The 23,439-nt window shown below is 39.8% G+C and overlaps 1 long non-coding RNA gene across 1 annotated transcript in view; it reads left to right on the forward strand.

Moving 5' to 3' along the window:
• Positions 1-17,893: 17,893 nt before the first annotated feature.
• Positions 17,894-23,439, forward strand: part of LOC109273211 (uncharacterized) — a 124,433-nt gene continuing 118,887 nt past the window's right edge. Inside the window, exons 1-2 of the long non-coding RNA XR_002082919.1 lie at positions 17,894-18,098; positions 19,557-19,654. This is a non-coding gene — a long non-coding RNA (uncharacterized LOC109273211). The remainder of the gene's footprint in view (positions 18,099-19,556; positions 19,655-23,439) is intronic.

A 23,439-nucleotide genomic window follows, 5' to 3' on the forward strand; every position in this document is an offset into this window, starting at 1 on the left:
GTTCATGTCTTGGTAAACTGAAAGTTGAATCCCAGTGCTTATTTTTAAATAACTATAAATTAGATTGAGGTGAGAGAAATGCCATGCTTGATTTCTTCAAACGCCTATTTTATCTAAGCCCAACCCCTTCGTTTTACTGGTGAGGCAGCAGAAGCCCAAGATTACACCTCTAGTTTGTGGGAACCCCAGAACTAAAACTTATTTCTGACTTCTGATATGGAGTTATTCTTACCTCAGCCCTTCTTTCTTGATTGTATATTTTTTAAATGTTTGTTGATTTCTGAGAGAGAGAGAGACAGAGAGAGCGAGAGCAAGCGAGAGAGAGAGCACAAGCAGGGGAGGGGCAGAGAAACAGGGAGACACAGAATCCGAAGCAGGCTCCAAGGTCTGTCAGCACAGAGCCTGACACGGGGCTCGAACCCACGAACTGTGAGATCATGACCTGAGCCAAAGTTGGATGCCTAAACCGAATGAGCCACCCAGACACCCCATCTCAATTATATCACAAATAAACACTTGACAGAATGGAAAAACACTTTTGCTATTGCTGGCTTTAGGGATGAGTCCTTGAAGTGTCTAGCATAAGGATTGCCTGTTGCTTCCCTGATTAAACTTGATGTCTTCTCTATTTTTGCGTAGAAAAATTCTCTTTAATAGTGGGAGTTCCCACACCACAGTGCACAGTAAGATCCAAAAGTGATCATCAAATGACCACAGAATTCATTAAAAAATTGAAGGTCTAAGATCCAGAGCTAGATTAAATACAGGCAGCAAAAGCATGTTAGCAATGTCAAGGGACACAGAACTGTGGACATTTTTCTTTCTCCTCAGCTAAACTTGTCATTTTTTTTTCTATAAAAAGACGACTGTGTAGGTTGAGCTATGGCCTTTCAATATTATTTTTATCTTTATACTTCCATAGCAATTAAGGCACTCCCCAATCACATTTCTTAAAGTTTTACCTAATTTACATTTTACTAAAATATTCTAGGAAATAGCAGACTATGTATGTGTGTATATATATGTATATGTATATATACACACACACATACACATATTAATTGAAGTATAGCTGATATACAATGTAATATTCATTTCAGGTGTACAACACCTGACGATTCCATACATCACACTTCGCTCATCATGGTGAGTAGTTACCATCTATCCCCACACAGTGTCATTACAATATTATTGACTCTATTCCCTATGCTGTACTTTTTATCCTCATGACTTGTTTATTTTATAACTGGAAGTTTGTACTTCATAATCCCCTTCACCTAATTTTCCTATCCCTTCAACTGCCTCCCCTCTGGCAACCACCAGTGTTTTCTCTGTATTTATGACTCAATAACGGAAAATATTTCAAGGGGACTCCTCCATCAACCACACGTGTAAGCAGATATGAACGTTTGAGAAAAATCTCCTGTATAAAATTTTAACAGCCATACATCACAAAAATCTGAGACACTAGTAAAACAAACATCTAAATCCCAGAGGAAATATCCACTATCCTGTTGACAAAGGCATAAGACCAAACTTTTGTTTTACTTTTATTTTTATTTTAAGAGAATAGGGCCTCTCAGTGGTCTGATGGGTTTTCATGAACCCAAACCAGCAAACACTTCCTGATGAGGGCCACCTGCTCACTCCTTCCCAAGAAGGATTTTGGGGAGGTTTGCCATATCCACTCTTCTATTCATTATGTGCCTGTGTACGCAAGAACACCAGTGGAGATTTTCCTCAGCTGGTAGTTCCTGTTTTAATTGTCTGGGTCTTTTCCTTTACTAGCTCAGAAGAGTTTTATAAGCCTCTCCCAGGGTGGTCAAATGTGACTGTTTTTCCTAGCAAAGCATGTAGTCCGTGTTGAATGAGGCCCTCCTTTGCTACTTGCCTCTTGCTAACTCGGGGTGAGAAAACTCTCACATGTGCTGTGTATTAATTCTTGCCTCACACTCCTTAGCTAGAAATATTTTATAATTTCTGTGTTGTGCTCACTGCAGCTTCTCTCATTTTTCTGTAGGTAATTTGCCATTTTGCTGACTCAGGGGTTTTACTCGATGCATTATCAATAGCTAATTTTTTAAATTTGCACTATCCTTCAAGGTTCAACTTCAGTATGAGCCATAAAAGCTCATATGATTTCTAAATGATAGAGAAAAGAATAATTGTTAAGATAAAGATGTACATTTCCTTCCATCCTGTGAAAACTATATAACAAATCATGTGCCTTCCTTTGCGGAAATTTCTAGGAAGTTTAAGACTATTTTTTTCTTTTCAAATACTTTATTCCAGAATTCTGGTACAGTAATTGTTTGTTTTAGTTTTTAGTCGTGATTCTTAGCATCTTCTGGGTCACAGAAATGTTTGAGAATTTAAGGAAAGTTGTGTTTTCCTAAAATCATGTACATAGAAACACAAATTTTGCATTTAATGTAGGAACTTCTGACATTCTTCCACGGAATGTTGGGTTCTGTATGTTCTCTTATTTTTCTAAGCATAATTTTAATTTAACTAGTTATAGTAGTAATTTTTCCTATTGTGTAAGACGATGCTATTCACTTTCTGAATTTACTGAAGGCAGTATTATAAACTGCTTCACATTTCTTTGCGACATAGCCAGAGATTTTGAATAAGTAGGAAAGTGTATTTGTTTGAAAGTAAAAAAAAAAGCTAACACTTTGAAGAATGCATTTCAAAATTAAAGACAAATAAATTGATATTGGTATATAAATTGATGTAACCCCCTGGAAACCACTTGGAAAATCATTTAGCATTATCTTACAAAGCCAAATTTTCACATACTTTATGACCTGACAACTCTACTTTTGGTTATAAGCCCAAGAGAAAGAAACTCCTTACACTTGTATGAAGGTTATGTTTTACATAAATATATGTACATATTATATATATGTACACACACACACACACACACACACACACACACACATACACATCATTAGTGGCTACTGAACCATTGCTTCTAGGTAAAAATCTGCTTTGTAGTGAAATTGCTTTATTCTGTATATTCCCCCAACAGGTGGTAGTAAGCTCAAGGGCAAGACTCGTGTCACATTCTTTATGACCCCATCAACAACTAGGACAGAGTTGTGAACACGGGAGGTGCTCAATAGCTGCTTACCCTGTAAGTACAATGTCTTGTGATACCAGAATGCAGATCCTGAGAGGAGCAGATCTCATGAAATGTAGGATGCTAGAATCCCACAATAAATGGGTTACAGTCATGATGAAAAGCAGCTTTAAATATTATAGTAAGTGATACAAATTTAATGAGGCAGAAGAGAAATGATTTCTTTTGAGAAGGGATCACTATATTTTGGGGGAAAGAAATTGTTCACAGGGCCCCCTAGGTAGTCAGGGATCCTGAGACTCTGACCGGACCAAATGTATCAGAAAGATCGTGGCTCCAAGAAAAAGAGAATTATTTAACCTCTCTGAAATAAGAGGGCATGGACTTAAGAAGAAGCTGAAGAACCGATGAGGACAGTGTGCAGGTTGATGAAAGACTGTGTGGTACAGATGTGATGCATCTATATGACCTCCTGGATATTTTGGCAAAAACTTGTAAAATTACTAAAATTTTGTAGTGATTTGATTTCTTATGGAAATTGGTAACAGAGTGGCTTTGTGTGACATGTCTAAGGAGGAACACAAATAGCCTTTGTGTTTATAATCCTCTTGCTTTGTGTTCTCGGTTTTAACATGTATATGTGCCATATATACACAGATGATTCTCATTATTCAAGGATTCCGTATTTTCAGATTCACCGGGTAGGAGGGAATGGGGATGATTGTGAACTGTTAAGTCTGGGAAGCTGCAGGCTATGAGCACTTCATTGAGCAGTGATGTTTCACTTGGGACTTGAAGGGAGATTAGAACTGTGCTTTAAGATGGCAACACTTCCTAACAGTGATGTCTTGGCAGTTTTCTCTTAGGGCTCCTCTCAATCAGTGTCTGAGACATAGACCTGGGTAAAAGTTGTGTATTTGGTCAGTGATTCCAGGAAGCAGGAATAAGGAAGAGCAACAGGGAAAGAGAAGAAGTAAAATGAGAAAGTATTATTGAGGTTGCTGCTGTAGGTAACAAAGGCTCGATTCTATTCGAACCTCTGAGAAGTGTCCAGAATAACCCTGAATTGTCCCATCTAAGGATGGAGAGCAGGAGAATTTACCTATGGAGTCCAGTTCCCCATTGGTTGAAGGATGTCCCTGGGTTCTTAAGTCTCCTATATTTCTGGATGCACTTGTGGATGTACCCACTGTGCTCTTGTGGCATCAGAGAAGACACTTTGGTAGAAAGCATGGAGAAGGGAGGAATGTGCTTGAGGAACGATGTCATCACAAGGCAAGTATGAACTCCTGTGAAAATATCCACCTCAACGGCAATTGCAACCAAGAGTGGTCAAGGGACCATGACATGAGGGCCCCAAAGATACGTGCTAGAAGTACAAAAGTTGTTCACAGGCACAACCCTTGCTTAGGATTGGAAGCAAGGAAACCAGTTAAAATATGGTAATAAAGGACGTATCCCTTTGTGTCTTTCCAACCCTTTCTACATGGAACACTTCTCCCTCCTCACTGCCTAAGCACTACCCTTACTTCAAAATCCAGGTAATAGGCACAGCCTAGAATAGTGCCTGGCACTCACTAGGTGTTCAGTACTGAATAAACAGCAAGAATATTTATCATGACCTAAAATTTACAGTCATTGAATTTAATGCCCACGAAAACTTTACTGTATATGAATTAGTACCTCCATTTTCTAGACATATTCATGTGTTAGTTCAACAAAGCTTACTGAATATCAATCAAACAGTGTATTTGGCCGTGGTAGCTGGTAAGGAAATTAGTCCCGAAGAAGGTTAAATCTTTTGCTGAGGACGTCAGAGTAAGTGGAATGTAACAGAAGTGAACTCAATGAGGCTTTCCTGTATCCAATCCCAATTCATTCTTCTATTCAAATTCTTCCAGTTAAGCCCTACGAATTAACTATCTCATCGATCTTTAGTTTCTATACCACACTGTGAAATTTTCATTTCTCACAATGTAGGATAATGTGCATTTTCACCTTCTATATTTGTCTTTGTCTTTTCAGCTCCTTGAGGTCAAGAGCCATAATCTCATGATTTTCCATAACTTAAGACCAAGGCAAGGCATTACATGGTGCTTTGTAATATTTTTTGGTAATGACGTAGTTCTTAAATAATAGGTATCAGCACATTTCTTTTTTTTTTATTGAGGTGGCACAGAAAGAATGAGATGTCATGCGATATGAATGCAGAGTTGACATCGAAATCATAACCTTTGAAGGCAGCATTAGGGCTTTATTGAAAATAAACAATAGTAATGCAAAAATGCGGACTTGTAGACAAGTAACCGTCCTCAACAGTCTTTTGGGCAGTGGAGTTTGAACTCAGAAATTTGATAGTGGCTAGAGAAGACTATGTTTAGGGAAAAGATATAACACAAACTTGGACACATCCAGACACATCCCATTCATTTGTCTGCCTCTCAAGGGAACAGTCTCTAAAATGCCTCTAGAAAGTAAGTGGAGAACAGTGCTGTCCAGTTGAAATATAATGTGATCCTGCAAATGCAATTCACATAAGTAATTTCAGTTTTTCTAGTACCCACAACAAAAGAGTAAAAAGAAACAGGTGAAATTAATTTTAATAATATATTTTATTTCATCAGATCTATCAAAAACATTATCATTTTGGCTCATAAGGAATATTAAATTTATTCATGAGATATTTTACATTTTTATCACATCTAAGTGTCCAAAATCTGGTGAGTATTTTATAGTTTTGGCTCATCTCAGCTTAGACTGAATGTTATAAGGGCTCAATGGCCACATGAAGCTAGTGGCTACCATTTGGACAATCAGGTTTCTAGACTGATTTCTACAGTTTGTATTTCCTGTGCAGGTGTGTGTGTGTGTGTGTGTGTGTGTGTGTGTGTGCGCGCGCGTGCGTGTCTGTGTGTCTGTGTATGTTCCTGACATATGTTTTTACAGCAACTTCCCTATGATCCATCATTCTTTTTGATGATAAGCTGCCAGAATAGGTACATACATTGGCTACAATATGTAATGATATTCTAATGACATCATGTTTAATTTTCTGCCCAGAGTGGGCTCTCCTTAAGTGTTACCTTACTGATAATTGGCTGCATGTGCCAGTACAGAAATAAATGGGGTCTTCTGCATTCAAAACTAACCACAAATAAACAGGTATCTTATTACATAGAAGGTCCTCCAAAAAAAGGCACATTGTAAACCTTCTGAGAAACTATATTTTTATAAAAATTGTGTTTTATTCTTTAAAAAATGTTGAATGCCTGAAGACTGCTTTTTTTCTTTCTCAATTTCAGGGCCTAGATAGAGCATGTGAGTTGACATGGACTTTTTTATCCCTTTTTGTCCTTTCGTATTGTGGAGTTGTAGTTGTGTGCTGGGTAGGCCTAGGGTTTTGGAAACAGATACGCTAGAAGTTAAATACTGGATCTTACTTTACTAGTTGTATGACTTTTGGCATTTTATTTTATCTCCATGAACCTCAATTGCCTCATTTATAAAGTTGAGGTACTCCTGCTGGGTTTTACTCTTAAATGTGTCTTGACTCCCTTTATTGTTCTCAGAATCTAACACACCACCTTTGTTAAGTAATTGCCCAATCATTTATGAATGATCTAAAGCTATAGTCTTTTTTGTATCTACTTATCCCCCACCTACAATATATTCCTCCACAGTGGCCTGAAGTTACTTATCAAACACGTATCTGTTTTTTACATTGCTTATTAATGACTGTTGAGATGGTCCCCGGTTTCTCCTGACCCTGGATTTTCATGTTAGCCACCAGGGGGTGCCAGTGATCCAGAGATCAGTTAACCCCCCATTGGCTTTTCTTTGCTGTTTTTCTTTCCTCTTGATTACCGTTGTCAGTCTCAAGAGAAGTAAGATTTTCAAACTCTCCAACTCTGACTAAAATATCCTTCAAAAGAATTTAAAAACTAGCCAATTTGCCTAACTAATTATAGACTACTTAGTACTACTATATCTTTATCAGAAAATGGAAGAAGGTCTAGATAGATGGTTAAGACCAAAAGTCACATTATTTCACTTGTCTGCTGGGAATACACAATGGCCATTCATACATTACAAAGTTTGCCCCCTTTAATCTTAGTCTTTGCCTACCCAACTCGTCACTTCCTCGGCTGGACACACATTCCATATCCCTCCGAGTTCCTCTTCTCATCCCCAGTAAAGTTGCAATGTTAACCAAAATTTTCCATCAATTCTTCCTTGGTTATTTCCTTTCCCTCTGATTTCGTTTATTGTAAATGACCTCTGCAACTTACCATTTCATACTCATTTGTTTCATGTGAAGCCCAATTCAAATCTTCCATTCATGAAACTATCACTGAATTAAGTCCTATGACCATTACTTTACTATGTGGTCTTGTCATCCATCTCCAAAAACTGATTTTAAACTATCTTGATTCACTGATAGGGATGTTATGTTGCACTATTCTTAGTGTTTTCATATGCCTGCATTGTCCCTCCAAATGAGTGATAAATTCCTAAAAGGCACAGAGATCATCTTTTTCTCCCTTCCCCCACCCTGCCTTTTTTCTTTTTTTCTTTTTTTGTGTGATGTGAGCAATGCCTTGGAGACTATTCTGCTCATTTTTAGAACTTATTATTTAGGGAATAAATGAATGTATCATATCTAGTAGTTTTGAGCACTCATTATTTTCAGGCACAGAAATACAGAGCATGCTCTTCCTCTCTCCCTTTCTTTATTCCTTCCTTCATTTTCTCCTTCCACATTGTGCTAATGTCTTATGCAAATGAAAGAACTTACGTTTCTTTCCATATAGAGCTTGGGAAGAGAATCAGTAACAAGTGAGTGGCCAACTGAGTAATTCTTAAGATGACGGATTTTACAAAACAGAAAGGCATGCATGGTAGGCAGAATAGTGGTCCCCCAAATACATCTACCTCCTAACCTATGAATAAGCTACCTTTCATGACAAAATAGACTTTGCATGATTAAATTAAGGGATCTTGAGATGAGGAGATTATCCTGGATCATTTGTGGGCCTGATGTAATCACAAGGCCTTTTCTAAGAGGGAGGCAAAAGAGTCAGAGTGAGAAAAAAGGTGTGGGTGACACAGCAGTGACTAGAGGAATGAAGGCCCAAGAGCCAAGGAATGCAGACATCCTCCAGAGGCTGGAAAAGGTAGGGAATGGCTTCTTCCCTGGAACCCCAGAAGGAATGCAGCTCAACTTACTCCTTGATTTTAGACGAAAACCCCTTTCAGACTTCTGATCTCCAGAACTGTAAGAAATAAACCTGTGTTGTCCCAAGTCACTGGGTGCACTGTGGTGCCAGGGCAATAGGAAGCTAATATAACATGTAATTTAAATTTGGGCTTCTGATTTATGAAAAAATGTTTCCTTTTTCATTTTGACCTATTATTATCACTCCCTGGAGATTATAACAAATTCAGAAAATATGATACACTTACACATATACACATTTTATAAAATACATATATGTTCTATGACACAAATGACATCATATCACTTATAGTGCTTCACAACTTTTTTTAACTTCAGAATATATTGTGGACATTTTTTCTCATGTCAGTAACACACTGAGCTATCTTATTCCTACTAAGAGTCGCATATTATTCCATAATATGAATACAGAACTTTACTAAACAGTTTTCCTGTTGATGATCATTTAGATTGCTTTCAATTTTTCAAGTGATTAGCAAAATATATTTGCTAATGACCATTTGTGTCATTGAGAATTTGTCCAACTATATAATCAAGGAAGAACTGTTCGGTATGAGATTTAGATGTTTGGATGTGCAAGATGGGTATATTTATTAAACATTTAAGTGGTTTTGGAGTGTGCATGCCTGACTAGTTTTGACGCATTTCCTCTTCTTCTTGCTGGGAAATACAAAAAATAGTCACAAAAAATGCAACTCGATCACTGGTGTGATCTCAGTACTGGGAGTGATGGTTGGACAAAATGCAAAGGGTCAACTTGGTCACCAAGATTTCATAAGAATGGGCTATTGGATCAAACCACTTGTAACATGATGTCAGACACTTCACATGTATAGATAACATGTCTGACATCATGGTATCAGATATATGTTACATGTATATTACATATATACGATAAATATCATATATAATATTACTTAATTCTTCTAATAAACCTACAGGGCTTGTAAAGATGAGGATGCTTTTCAGGAAAATACAAATAGCCTCCCCAACACTACAGCTGGTGAAGTGTTTCAGCCGAAAGCTAAGCCCGGGTCTGAATGACACCTTAGCCCATGCTCTCTGGGTCTTTCTTCAAGGATCCCAAATTGCTTTAAATTTGGGCTTATCCACCAAGTGATGATTAGGTTCTTTCTTAAAGGAGAACAAAATGCTAAAGAACCTAGACATTGAAGTAAGATTGACTTTTGATCCTGGGTTGTGTGTGAGTGTGCATATGCCTTCATATTTTTGAAGCTTCCACAATTTTGTAATACATTTTGGCTTCCACTGACCTAAACTTCTCTGCAATTTCCCTTTCTTTCACTCATTTTTGCCTTTTTCAGCCTCTTTTCTTTCTCTCTCTTTGCCTCCCTCCCCCCTTATTTCTCCCTCTATGGTCAGCATCTTTATTGTTATTACCAGTCTTAATTTATTACTAGTAAGAATCTAATTGAGAATCAGAGATAGCCCCTACTCTTTCCTTCTATTTTGGCATTAGCTATATAATTCTCAATTTTATAATGATCTATTGTGTGATGGATTATTTTGTCAGATATTTATTGGAAATACTACCGTCTCTACAGAATAAATGTAACAAGCACCATAGAGTAAAAAGTAGAAGAAAGCTAAGTGAATTTATCCTGAATCAAAGTCCTCTTTGAATATTTCAACTTTTAAAAAGGATCTCAGAAAACAGTATGTTCCACCTTTGCCTTGCACCATGGGATAGGATGGATCCATGCAAAATGTGTCTTTTTGTATAATCTTGTTTGCTGAAAATGGAGGGATTCTCAGCCCCGGATTCAGATGTGTCTTTGTGAAATACCAAGGTGACTGAGCTGATTAGATAAACATGTCTCCTCACAGACCATTCTCTCAAACAGTTCTTCCTCTCTTCACACCAGACAACTTGCCCTCTGTCACTTTTCTTTGTGTTGCAGCAGCAAAAACCAGGATTCTGGCTTCAAACATGTCTGGACTTAACCCTGCCTCTGACACTCATAGGATGATCCTGGCCATTTATTCAACCTCACTAAGCCTCGGTTTTCACATAAGTCACCTGGGAACTTTAGCCTTGCCCGTATTAGACAGCCTGAACTCCCAGCAATTACAAGAATGATGAAAGAAATGTTTCTGAATTTGTGGAAGTTGCCTTTAGTCATCTCTTGTGCAAAACAGGCCTTTGAGCCTTGTCTGAAATATGGCCAGATAAGGACTGTGTTATTGTTTTGCTGTTTGCGGTCAGGTTCCACTCATGGCTGTGTGTACACGGATACTTTCCGTCTACCCACCCCTTCTTCCCTGATCTCGTATAACAAGATACGTAAAGACTAGAATACAGAGAACCAGCTCTCATCTTTAATATTGGTGTTTTCATTGCCAGTTGTTATTCCATCCACCTCACCTGCAAGATGGCCTTCCAATAAAGAGCCAGGTGCGATGCTTTTAGGAGTCACTAGGCTGTAACTGCACTTGGCCTCTCCCACACATTCTTTCACATCGCAGATCTTACATCTTCCCTACCTCTTGGGCGTAGCATCTTTCAAGATGTAGACATTTGGGAGAAAAATTGAACATATGGTGCGTGAAACCCCCTACCCTCCCCCCAAAAAGTCCTATATTTGAGTTGTGGACATCTATATGAATATGTCAATAATTACAAGCCTCATTTATTATGAATCATTTCATAGATGTGGGCAGAGGAAAAGTTTGAAGGTAACACAGAAGCATACGGAAGACAGATGCTGAATAGTCAGAATCTCTGGGTCCTGATAAAAGCTTGGGAATTATTAACTACAGTGACCTATTCATGAACCTAGAATAAAGATAATGAGAGCGACAGTCGGTGTTTATTGTGAGGTTAGTATGCGCCAGATACTGGGCCACGCTGCTTCAATGTGTTTGATCCCCACAGTGATTCTGGGAGGTAGGCACACGCATCATTATAGGCCCACTTTTTTGGACAGGCAAATTGAGGCTCAGTAAATTGATAACGGTCAAAAGGTGGTGTCGCTGGGATTCATATGCTGAAGCACTTAGTGGCTACGATACTGAATTCAGCAGGAGAAGAAGAAAACACAAGAAAGCCAGGGAGTGGAGACTAGGAGGAGCCTGTAGTGGCAACCTTCTCATTGTTTTTCAAAACGAGACGCAGTTCGAGGCTGCGCGTTTCTATGACAAACGTGAAGTGCAATTATAAGCACAAAGGCAGTGTGGGATTAAGGAAAATGATTTAATAGAGGAACTGGGCTTTAATAACATCAAGAAACTGGCCCCTCTTGTAAATAACAGGATAGAGCACTTACCAAAAACACCTACCCAAACAAGAAAGGAGGCTAAAGACGTGTGAGCTAGGATGTGAGTGAGTGAGAGCACTTTCGGGGGAGGCACACATGTGGAGCCAGCTGCAGACAGGAGGATGTCAATGATTAGAGTTGATACCGGTGTGTATTAGCAAAAGTCTTCACTCTTTGCGGCAGGAGGGGACCACAGAACCAGCTCTTGATTATGCGGGGGCCAATGGTGTCTTCGGTGGTTTCTCCATGTCTCTGGTGTACTTCAGCTCTTTTATTGCTTATTGCCTTTGCCCTTCTTCTGACAAAGGATCTGACCAAAAAAGGAAAAGCCAAGTTGCGAGATAATAGCTTTTTAGAAAGCGCACATAATTGTGAAGTGAAACCAGGACCCGTTGCCCATGTATCTGTTGTGAGTGAGAGAGAGAGGTGTGGGGTAGGAGTTGGAAAGGCACACATATAATGTGACTCAGATTCATAAAATTAATAATAATAGTATTAAGAAGAAGAGGAGGGGCGCCTGGGTGGCGCAGTTGGTTAAGCGTCCGACTTCAGCCAGGTCACGATCTCGCGGTCCGTGAGTTCGAGCCCCGCGTCAGGCTCTGGGCTGATGGCTCGGAGCCTGGAGCCTGTTTCCGATTCTGTGTCTCCCTCTCTCTCTGCCCCTCCCCCGTTCATGCTCTGTCTCTCTCTGTCTGTCCCAAAAATAAATAAAAAACGTTGAAAAAAAATTAAAAAAAAAAAAAAAAAGAAGAGGAGGAGGAACAGAAGAAAGAAAAGAAAAAACGCACCTTTTTTTTTAGCCCTTTTACGCTACTCCATATTCAAAATAAACCTTCCTTAATCTCCCTTTAAAACTGTATTTTAACAACTTTAACATATCAATATATCCTCCACTTTGTGACACCCTCAGTTTTCATAAATATTCTTTCAACTTAAAGTTCAAATTCTCTGTGAGAGCTGATTTTCTCCCCAAAAGATCTCTTAACTTCTCTTCCTCAAGAAGTTGTCTGGTTGCAGTGGATAAAATTACTTAATCTATTTATGCCTAGTCTTCATATGTAAAACAGAAAAAAGAAAGTATTATTTACATCATAGTCTCGCCCAATAGTTTCAGCTAAAGATACAAGAGCATAAGTCAGAATGCTTGTCTATTTAATATGTGTTTTAGGATTTAAATAAGATTGGAAAAGTATAGTCTATAACCAACTCAATAGATGCTATTTGCCTTTCCTTTTTTTTTTTTCTCCTGGAAATAAGTCTTTTACCTCTCCCTTTGTTTTAGGGAGTTGTAGGGTGGGGTGTGTGCTAAGGTAGAAGCAATTTGAAAGAGCATCAAGAAATAGGAAGGTAGAGTATGAAACCCTCCCATCCACTGGGAAGAATTCCATGTTGCCAGTATATAGACCAGAGCTTCCAAAAGCGTGGTTTTCCAAGGATTATGGTTGATGCTTTGCTTAGGGATGCCTATAAAAAAGGAGAAATGTTAATCCTCAAAGTGGTATCTGCTACCCACTGGACATCTTACAACTTGAAAAGAGAATCTGATTATCAGACTAAGCAATTTCAAGGAAGTCACATGCATGGAAATGACTGTAAAGAGGAGGTTGCCAATGATTTAGAGTAGATCCCAGAAGTGTGTTAGAAAACGCCCTCGCTCTTTCTAGTAAGAAGGTACAACTAAGCCAGCTCTTCATTAGTCAGGGGCTAGTGGTTTTCCCACAGCTGAGAAAACATCACCATTGCCTCTGGCATGATAGGTCGCTGCTAACATTTCCATGAATCTTTCTGTATCAATCAGCTAATGCTGTGTAGTAACAAACTACTTCAAAACTTCATGGCTTAACATGATGGCCATTTGTTTGGCTAATGATGTGAGCAACTGGGCTGTGCTCATTGGACTTGGCTGGGCTGACTCATGTGCCTGAAGTCAGTATCTAGGTCATCTGGGAACCTGTTGGTCTGGTGAGGGGCAGGAAGAGGGACTCAGCTGGAATGACTTACTTGGTTCCGTAAGGTCTCCTACCCTCTAGGAGTCTGGCCTAGACATGTTTACATAGTGGCAGAAGGGAAAAACATTTAGAAGGGTCAGGGACTCTATTTTTTTTTTAAGAACACAAAGATATCTCATAATCAAATACAGCTTTTTATCTATTTTATTCCTGTAAAAATGAATCATTTTCCTTCTACTTCTAATTTAAATAGTTACTCAGAATTATCATAGATTTGAAAGGTATATGTGAGAGAATTCAATCCCAAGTTTACTCAAAAAACTCCCACAGAACTATAGGTGGGCACAGATCAGCACTGCCTCAAACTTTTTAGCATACCTGGGCTGGTCACTGTTTGCCAGATAATTCTCCTTTGTTACATTGGATAAATGATTAGGTACATATTAATTCAAAAGTGTAAACCATTTAAAAGGTTAACTCCTTCCTCAGATCCTCAAAAGGTAAAATTTAAACCCTTTCCCTCACTCATGCTCTTTCTCGAAATAAATAAATAAATAAATATATATATATATATATATATATATATATATATATATATATATATGTAAGATACTTATATATATATAATGTTTATTAATCATGATTTTTAAAATTATTTTTTATTAAAAAATCACATTAACATATGATTTGTCTTGATTATTGAGTTTTTTGTGTCCCCTTAAATTGTGCTTCTGAGGTAAGTGCCTCACTCAGCAAACCTTAGGCCCAGCCCTGGATTTAGGCAACGTGGTAACCTGATCTAATAATGATCAAGTATGAGAGCTTTGGATCTAGACTGCTGAGACTGAATCCCATCTCTGTGTTGTAGTCCTCTCTATTCATGCTGGCAGGCTTTGGGCAAAATTACCTAACCCTGGACGCTCAGTTTTCCCTTCTCTGAAATGGGGGTAAAAATAGTCCTTCCTCGGCGGATTGTGGGGTGAAATGGGTTAACACATGAATATATGGTAAATGAATAAATAGTCCATGGGACATAGCAAGTACTTTAAAAAGCATTAGTCCTGAGGGCTAAGAGCATGTCTGTTCTGGCTCTCTCTCTCTCTCTCTCTTTGAAATAAATGTCGATAAGTAGGCAAAAGGACTGTTTCCATTTGGGAGTAAATCGATAGAACAGTAACAAAGCATGATCCTCCTCTCCCACTGTTTGAGTAATAGAAGAAAACACCCAGTCAGAATAGAGTACAATAAAGTGAGAGAGGCTCTTGTGATTGATTTCGGCTAGCAGATCATGATGTGATCAAAAATACAGCTCGTGCGTTACTTTGGTGAGAATTTCCATTGAGACTTTGAACACAATGACCTCCATTTGAATATGGGATCGAATAAGGAATACTGATCATAAAGAAGTGACTACAAATACACAAATAGACTTTGGAGAACGCTCAGGCATTAAAGGCTATCATAAATGTGCCTACTAAACATAGCTTGTCACTTGACTGTATTTTTCCCACAAGGAACTTTAAAAATCTTTTCACATGTTCTGTTTTTATTTGGAAAAAAAATTGTTGGGGCCCCTGGTGGCTTCATCGATTAAGCGTCCAACTCTTGGTTTGGCTCAGCTCATAATCTCACAGTTAGTGAGTTTGAACCCTGCATTGGGCTCTGTGCTCTCAGCGCAGAATCCTGCTTGGGATTCTCTCTCTCCCTCTCTCTCTCTGCTCCTCCCCTGCTCGCTCTATCTCTCTCAAAATAAATACATAAACTTAAAAACTATTTTAAATATTGTCATGAGTTTTGTATTTTAGATGAGAAAATATACTTTTCTTTTGAATATTGAAGAAGGGATTGTATCAAAAGGCAGCATTCTCTGTGGACACAATTGAGAGTAGTAATAATTAGCTTAGATCTACCCCATGTTTACTATGTGTAAGGTATGATGCCAACTGCATGGTTGCAAAAATATGTTATATAATTGACCCCAACAGCCTATGAAGTAAGTACTAATATTTTCTTCATTCTCATATGTGGAGAAGACAAAGAGAAGTAAACATCTTTGACCAAGATCACATAGTGAGTGGCCGAGGTAGAGCCCCAAGCCACACAGTCTAAACTCTGAGTCTGGTTCCTAATTCTCATGTCTAAAAGCGATACTGCACCATTCTCCAGAACCTTACTGTTCAAACTGTGGCCCATGTGCCAATATCATCTCCGGAAATAGAAATCTTGATCAAATGCAGAGTCTTAGGCCCCAGCTTGGACCTCATATGGTGGAATCTGGATTCTAACAAGATCTTCTGGTGATTCATGAAACACATTAAAATTTGAGAAGCACTGCTATAGAACAGTTCAGAACATTAATATTTTTTGCACTCGATTGTGAAATGCCTCCACTGAGAGATAACAATCTTTGTTGGAAAAGCTTCAGAGATGTTTTCAAATCTAATTCTCTGCTTCAAAACTTATCTTGTCAGGTCGATCACGCCATGGTGTTCTTAAATCCCTTTACGGATTGTAATTCTTCACTGAGTTTTTAAAGTGTTGCCTGAAGGTGGTCCTGTCTGTACTCCTAATGGGTTTCAGGAAAAGAACCATTCTGGTGTTTTCTGTAAAGCTCAGAATCCCGAAGAATGAGTAGACAGACCCAAAGCAATAAAAGCAGAAGTCATGTGGCAGACTTCACCAGCAGTGTGATTCTTTTCTCCTTAACCGCAACTAACATTTGCACAGTGCTTTACAGTTTGCAGAACCAATTTTACACACACAACGCACACAGAAGCATATACTTGGTTAACTTGAGGTTGAAATGCTTCAAATTAGCGGATGCCTGGGTGGTGCAGTCAGTTAAGCGTCCGACTTCTTGACCTCAGCTCAGGTCATGATCTTATGGTTCATGAGATTGAGCCCCTCGTCAGGGATTCTCTCTTCTCTCTCTCTGCCCCTCTCTGGCTCATGCTCTCTCTCTCTCTCTCTCTCAAAAATAAATAAATAAGCTTCAAAATGAAGAAATGCTTCAAATTGGAATGTTTACTGAGGATTACAAAATTTCTTAGGTGTCTTGAAGTCCCGGATTTGCTTCCAAATCACTTCACAGCCCTTACCTAAACTAGCGGACAATGAACATGTTGAAGGGAACCTCGCAAGGCTGTGGGTCTCAAGGAGCTATTTCACAAGGCAGAGAAAAAGCAAGCTAAAATCAAAGATAAGAAAGTTATCAGCTGTTTAGGGCTCTCAAATTTTATAGTCATTGTGTATGTTCAGCTTTCAGAGTTTAGAATCTTGGATCAAAATTTAGACAAACTATAGGCATGCAGGTAATGAGTATATGCATTAAGTAACCTATATTGGTACACTCAAAAAAGTAAGTAAACGATGTGGGCTGGCTCCGGAGGGGAATTCACAGAATATGTGCCAGACAAAGAGGACCAAAAGGTATTTTTCTGCCAATTAGTGAGGCAGCTTTCACAGATCTTAGGGACTTCCTTTTGTGGCGTGAATTGAAATTCATTTATTGAGAGTGAAGTCCATATTCACTAAGCCTAGCTTGAATGGGTCTTACAAGACCAGAGGTTACTAGACTGTGACAAACCTACCCTTGAATCCTAATTCTATCTCTTATTAACTCTCTGACCTCTTATGCTCATGTGTATGTTTCTAAATTTCCATTTCATCATCTATAAGAATGGGGATCCTAAGAGCTTACACCCCCAACAGTTACTGTGAGCACCAAAGGGAATTTAGCGTACCCTGACTGGCATACATGAAGCCTCGGTGAGTCCTTTCAGTAAATATTTTTGAACATGTATATGGTGGCAGGAGCAAGTGGTGCCAGGATAAGACAAAACACCAGCGGGGATTATTGACGTAATCACACAAGCAAATGGCAAATTGCTCTGCAAGCTTATAACAGGGTTTAACCTATCAACAAAGATTTTGTTGGGCTGAGGCTAGACACTCTCAGCGTGTATACAGCAGAACTTACTGAAGATGGGGAAACAACACAAGTGAAAGGTAGGAGGAGATACCTTGAAAATGATACTCGCATGTGAGCTCTGGCAATTTCTTTTGTAGAAACCTGCCTTGTTTGTGAGTTAGGCGTCTGAGCTATTATCACATAAAGGAGGCAGCGTAGGATTTTGCCAAAACCTTTGTGCAATCTAGATTGGGTGTGTCTACTTATGACTGCATTTCAGATGTGTGGGGAGGGGTAAGTGACTGATCTCTCTTTCCTCCGCCGCTCAAAGAGAGCAACATTTTTATTGTGTCTGCTTTTTTTGAGGATGTAATCTGGTGGCTACCATCATTTTTTTCTTTTATTTTTATGATTTTTTTCCAATAGAAATGAGGACAGGAAGACTGCCCTTCTGAACCTCCTCTCTGTCAAAGGACTTCTAGGGATTTTCAGCATGTGGAGGAAGATCAGAAAGTCTCCGCGGAACTTCTGCCAAGCTGCTGAAGTCACAGACTCTTCCCACACTCCCCTGGGTCTCGTCAATTCTTATCAAGGATTCAGGGGTGGCAGCAGCAGCCTTCCCACTTCAGAAAAGGAAGTGAGTAGAGCAGGGGAAAAGAAAACTAACACTGGGAGGCACAAGGCTCCTATCAAATGTCAACTCATCTGTGTCTGACCATCAAAGAGGCTTAGGTTTGTGTAAAAGTGGGTGTCCAAGCCAGCAGCTCTCAGCTTGATGGGTGCCACAGAGGGGAATGTTTATTTCTGTGCCCATGTTGCAGAAGTCGGGTAGTTGGGAACCAGAAATTAAGGGGAATTTGTTGAGTCAAATTTGCAAACCGTTTGACCTTCCTTAGCTCTGTCTTTAAAACCTAGTCCCATTCATTCAGCATGTTAGGTGCCTGCATAGCTAACAAAGCCCAGCATCCTGGCTTGATACACTGAAGGCTTCTTGGAGGGCTTACAAAGCATTTTGAAGAGTTAAATGTAAATGAATCAGGAACACATGGATTCAATTTCCCTGGAAATTCACATGTGCTTGGAAATGAAGGGGGGCAGTGTCTGGCCAAATGTGCTTTGATTTATCTGACCCCAAAATATATCCCTCCTCTCTCCTTTCCTCCCCTCAGAATCATTCAAAACTTTGCTTAATGTCAAACTATGGCTGGGTTCTTGAGACCCTTGAATCCTGGAGTGGTTTGAGTTCCTGGAGTTAAAAAGGGCATTCAGGGAGCCTTATTCCACCACCCCCTGCCCTCCAACTAAAGGAAAACCATCTCACATGGTTTTCTTCTACTTAATAGGGTTACATTAAAGCAAGGATGTGATGATGTTGGTTCAATCACAAAGCTAACCACCTACTGCGCATCATTTCTGCCAGTAAAACTCAGGTTTGCTTTTTCTAGGAAACCACCACTAGGATAAAGGAGCAGAATTACACAACCATTGTCATCATCATTGCCATCATTATCGTCATACACCTAAAGTTTTGTTCGGGTGTGGAGTTTCAGAACACCTTTTAAAATAATTATCACTTTTAATAGCCATAACTGTCCCTTGCATGGAGTGTTAAAGATTGTTTATAATTGCCTAGAATTATCTAGAACCCACTTAGGGCTATCAGGCAGAGGGATCCCTTAGCAGGGGACCTAGGGGCTGGCCGATAGAGTCTGGTAAATTTGCATCTCATAAGTTTGACTAAGAGTACTTTAGACACCACTATTCTGGTCCCCTCCTTTCTCAGAAATTTCCGATAGAGAAGTTAGAAATTCAACTTTTGACCTTAAAGTCTTGTCGCAGACTGGAATCAAGCTGTGGTTTGTCAAAGGCTAACATCAACTGCAGTAATTACTCGGATAATCAAGAAGCAGCTGGATCTATACTTTGGGTCCCTTGTCAGCATTAATTGATTTTGCCTTGTCCTTTTGCTCCCTCTTGGGCCAGGTGGAGACCACTACCTATTTAAGCATGTACTTCTTCCTGGCTGGCTTTCTCCCTCCCTACCCACCTAGTTAACATTGTTCCTTGGTGTCTTTGGAAATGTTTCTTCCCATAGGTTGCAGATTTGTCCTGTGACGATGTTTGCGTGTGGTGACCACCAGAGGGAGCTACTTAATGACCTTAATGATGGAGTGAGGGCAGAGCAGGAAGAAGGTAAGGGCAACTTCTGGCTGACTCTCCAAGGGTATCATGGACAGTTCTCAGCTTTTCTTGCTATGCCTCAGCCATACTTACAGCTCTTTTCCTACTCCTTTTTCTCTTCTACCTGCATACTCCTAGCATGTTGAATGACTAGCTCCTCCTAGATTCCTTAAAGCTCTGGCTTAAATATCACTTTTTTCAGAGAGGCCTTCTCAAATCACTCTATGAAATGAAGGTCCCAGACTCCTCCCAACTTTTACCTGTAATGTATAATCCTGTTTATTTCCTTAATAACATATCATGATATGTGATGACACTGTTTACTGTCTTTTCAGCTAGGGCTGAAATCTCTTGCAGCTAGGGGTAACTTCTGCCTTGTTCATCAGTTTCCCCATACCTAGTAGCTGCATACCATAGCTGATCAGGAAAAAATTACTGATTGATGGATTATTCTAGTGAGCAGTCCAAATGTTGGGGGGTGAGATCAAAAACCAGTCATCATAGTGAGCAGTGACTAGGCTTATACATTTTTTTAAAAAGACAGAGTATCTTATCCACCATTTTTACATATATAAAGTAAGAGTCAATATTTATAAGGTGACCTCTCTTAACCATGTGCTCTGTGAAATGCTGGGATAAAAGGTGGAACTTCACATTTTCTATTCATGGCATCATAATTCAATGTTGTAGTATGTGAGGAAGGTTGATATCTCACAAGTCTGATGAAAGTGACGAGAGGGACGCATGAAAATAGTACCAGCTACAATGATGGTAAATTCCTATGTGACGGAAGTGGTCACAGGTCCTATCAAACAAACTTTTATTGAGTTCTGTAAGAGTGTGCAATTAGCTTGTTATTCGTTTATTTTAAAAGATCCTTTTAAAGTTCATTTATTTATTTTGAGAGAGAGAGAGAGAGAGCAAGCAGGGGAAGGGCAGAAAGAGAGAGAGGGAGAGAAAGAATCCCATGCAGGCCCCATGCTGTCAGTACAGATCCCAATGCGCGGCTTGATCCCAGGAACCTGAGCCACAATTAAGAGTTGGACGTTTACCCGACTAAGCCACCCAAGCACCCAATTAGCTTGCTATTTAAATAATGATTATTTTTACCCTAGATGAATGCATAAAAAGGATTAAGATTTTCAAAGATAAATGAAAAATCAGATCTCTTCCCTTTGGGTACATGAAGAGATAAAGAAAAATAAAATCAAAGAAAATAGGAAAAAATGACAGGTCGAAGATTATTTCACTATTCAAAATGTATACCATAAATTTTTTGATATTGTGCTAAAGTTGGTTGTAAGTTTTGTTCTGATTTTCCTAGCAGCCAGTGTAATGAGTAAAATATGATTTAGTATGTGATTTATAGGCAGGGCCAGCTACATAATTTGCTGGCTCCAGTGCAAAATGAAAATGTGGGGCCCCCTTATTCAAAAAGCAGGAAAAATGCCATTAAATGTAATAAAACATGAAACTTTTTCCTTTCTTCCACGCTCTCACTCTAGACCTGTCATGGTGTTTTTTATTTGTTATTTAATGGCTCGCTCCCTCGGGCATGGGAATACTGGCTGGTGGACCAGACTCAACAGGCCCTGGGAGTGTTTCCCACCCCTCAACTGACCCCCACTTGGCTTACTTGCCCACCTGCTGCTGAGTCCTCCTTCCTGCAGCCATAAGACCTATATACTATGCCCTCTTTGCGGGCAAGAAAAACAGTCTGCTCTTCCCACAGCCTGCTGCCCCCACTCCCCAAGAATAGGCATCCCCCAGAGGACTGAAAATCCTTTGCTAGGGTGTGATCAGGACCCAGACAGGGTGTGAGCCAGAGGTTTGCCCCACCAAGCACATGAACCAAGCATCACAGTAGAGACCACCACTGCCGTGTCCCACCCTGAGACACCACAGGGTCTACATCATCTGACCCTTTCCTTCTCCATGGCCCAGGCTTCTGCACAAACCCTCCCTGGGTGCATAGTGCTCACCGGCCTGGGAGAGAGAGGCCAGGCAGTGCCTGGGGTGCAAAGGAGCAGGGTGCAACAGCAGTATCTGGGTGGGCCTAGGAAGGGGAGGTCAGCTGGGCTCAAGGCAAAGCAATGGGAAGTCAAGAACCTATCTCAGGGAGGCAGGAATACATTGGGGGGGGGGTGCTGCACGTGAGCTAAAGCTTCAAGTTTAGTGCATGCTGCATTGTCCCAAGCTACTTCATGTACAAAATATAAATTTAAAAATAAAATTCTTCAAAATTTCAAAACAGTGAAAAGCATTAAAATCCAAGCAAGGGAACTTTTGAGGATAGGGCCTCAGTCACATGAAGTTGACCCCATTTATAGAGTCTGTAAGTTAAAAAGAAAAAAAAAATCCTAGTTGCCAAAAGGAAACGCGTCTGACCTTGACACTGAGACCTGAAGACTCAGAGAAATTTCTCATCGAGGTCTGTGCAAAGAAGCCATTGTGTGATATAATTGACAATGTCCTTAGAATTAATGCAATAAAACTGTCATTCTTAAGTACCTACTGTTAACCTTAAAAATAAAACTACCAGTTATTTTATCAGCAAAAGAAATGAGTTTATTAGGAAACAGGGAGTTACAATCCAAGAAGAGCAAGCTATGGCAGAACCCTAGGCGAGTCTAGGGAAGAAAAGGAGAGGAATGCTCTTTTATAGAGGAAAGGGGGATGTTGGAAAGACTGTTATAAGCAAAAAAGTCCATTGATGTAAACTGGCAGTTCACAGTATACTGGCCTCTTATTGGCTTAGTTGTGACTGGCTTTCACTAGCTGGGCTGTTGCTGGGCGAGGAGGAAAATCTTTCTTCCTCCTGCTGGGGTGGTAAGTCAGTGGCTGGTTACAAGGTAGGTCTCTTCCTGTTGGGTCTGCAACCAAGTGGTAGGGTGTGAGAGCTCCCCCTGCTGACTTTCTGACTCCATTTTAAGTGAGATTTCCTCGTAATTAATTTTCACACTACTATGCGTCGTCATTGTACTTACTTTACAGTTTGGAAGAGCAGAAAACAAGGACATAAATAAAGAAACTAAAAATCCCCATTCCACAAGCTGTAGGAAATGCTGGACTGCTTTTCCAGACTCCAGCCAATGCCTTTTCTTCTGCACTTCCCTCCCGTGGTTCTGTCATCATCCCACTTTGCATTTCAGCTCAAAGTCTCCTCTCCTAAGGAAGACTCTCCTATTCTCCCAACTAGACCAGGGACCTTTTGCACTCCTCATATTCCCCTCTATTTTAACTTCATGGCACTGTTCACAGAGTTTGTGATTATGAATTTGTTTATATTGTCATTTGCTTACGCTCTACTCGCCCCTGGCTAGACTGTAGGCTCAGAGCAGCAAGGTGTGCTTTGTTCTGCCTCCATCACATGTGCCTAGTGGCTGGCACGGTTATCCTAGTATTCCTGCATCTCTTTGCCGTGGGTAGATTCGATTTAAAAATACCGTATTGAACGCACACTTACTTGGTGCCAGATACATGGCTGCATCCTGGGGATAAAATAATGAGCAAGACTCATGATCCGTGTCCTCAGAGAAGAGTCTGTTCCTCTCCAAACTTCCTTGACAATTTTTGCCTGTGCTCTCTTTGCTCTAATCATATACTTCACTTGTTTTTTGAACAGAGTCCGTGTGTTCCCAGAGTAATTCGTTTGATCCAAATGCCATCCTTCCAGATATTCCCTTTCACTCCTATTTTTTAAACATCAGATTGTCTTCCATGTTGTAAAAATGTCTAGGAGCCTCCCCCTGGCAAATATATTCTGCTCTTCAGTAGTTAGAGACTTTAATAGAGTA

The sequence above is a fragment of the Panthera pardus genome, unplaced genomic scaffold, assembly GCF_024362965.1.
Source record: "Panthera pardus isolate Hobbes unplaced genomic scaffold, ASM2436296v1 HiC_scaffold_7, whole genome shotgun sequence".
Classification (NCBI taxonomy): Eukaryota; Metazoa; Chordata; class Mammalia; order Carnivora; family Felidae; genus Panthera; species Panthera pardus.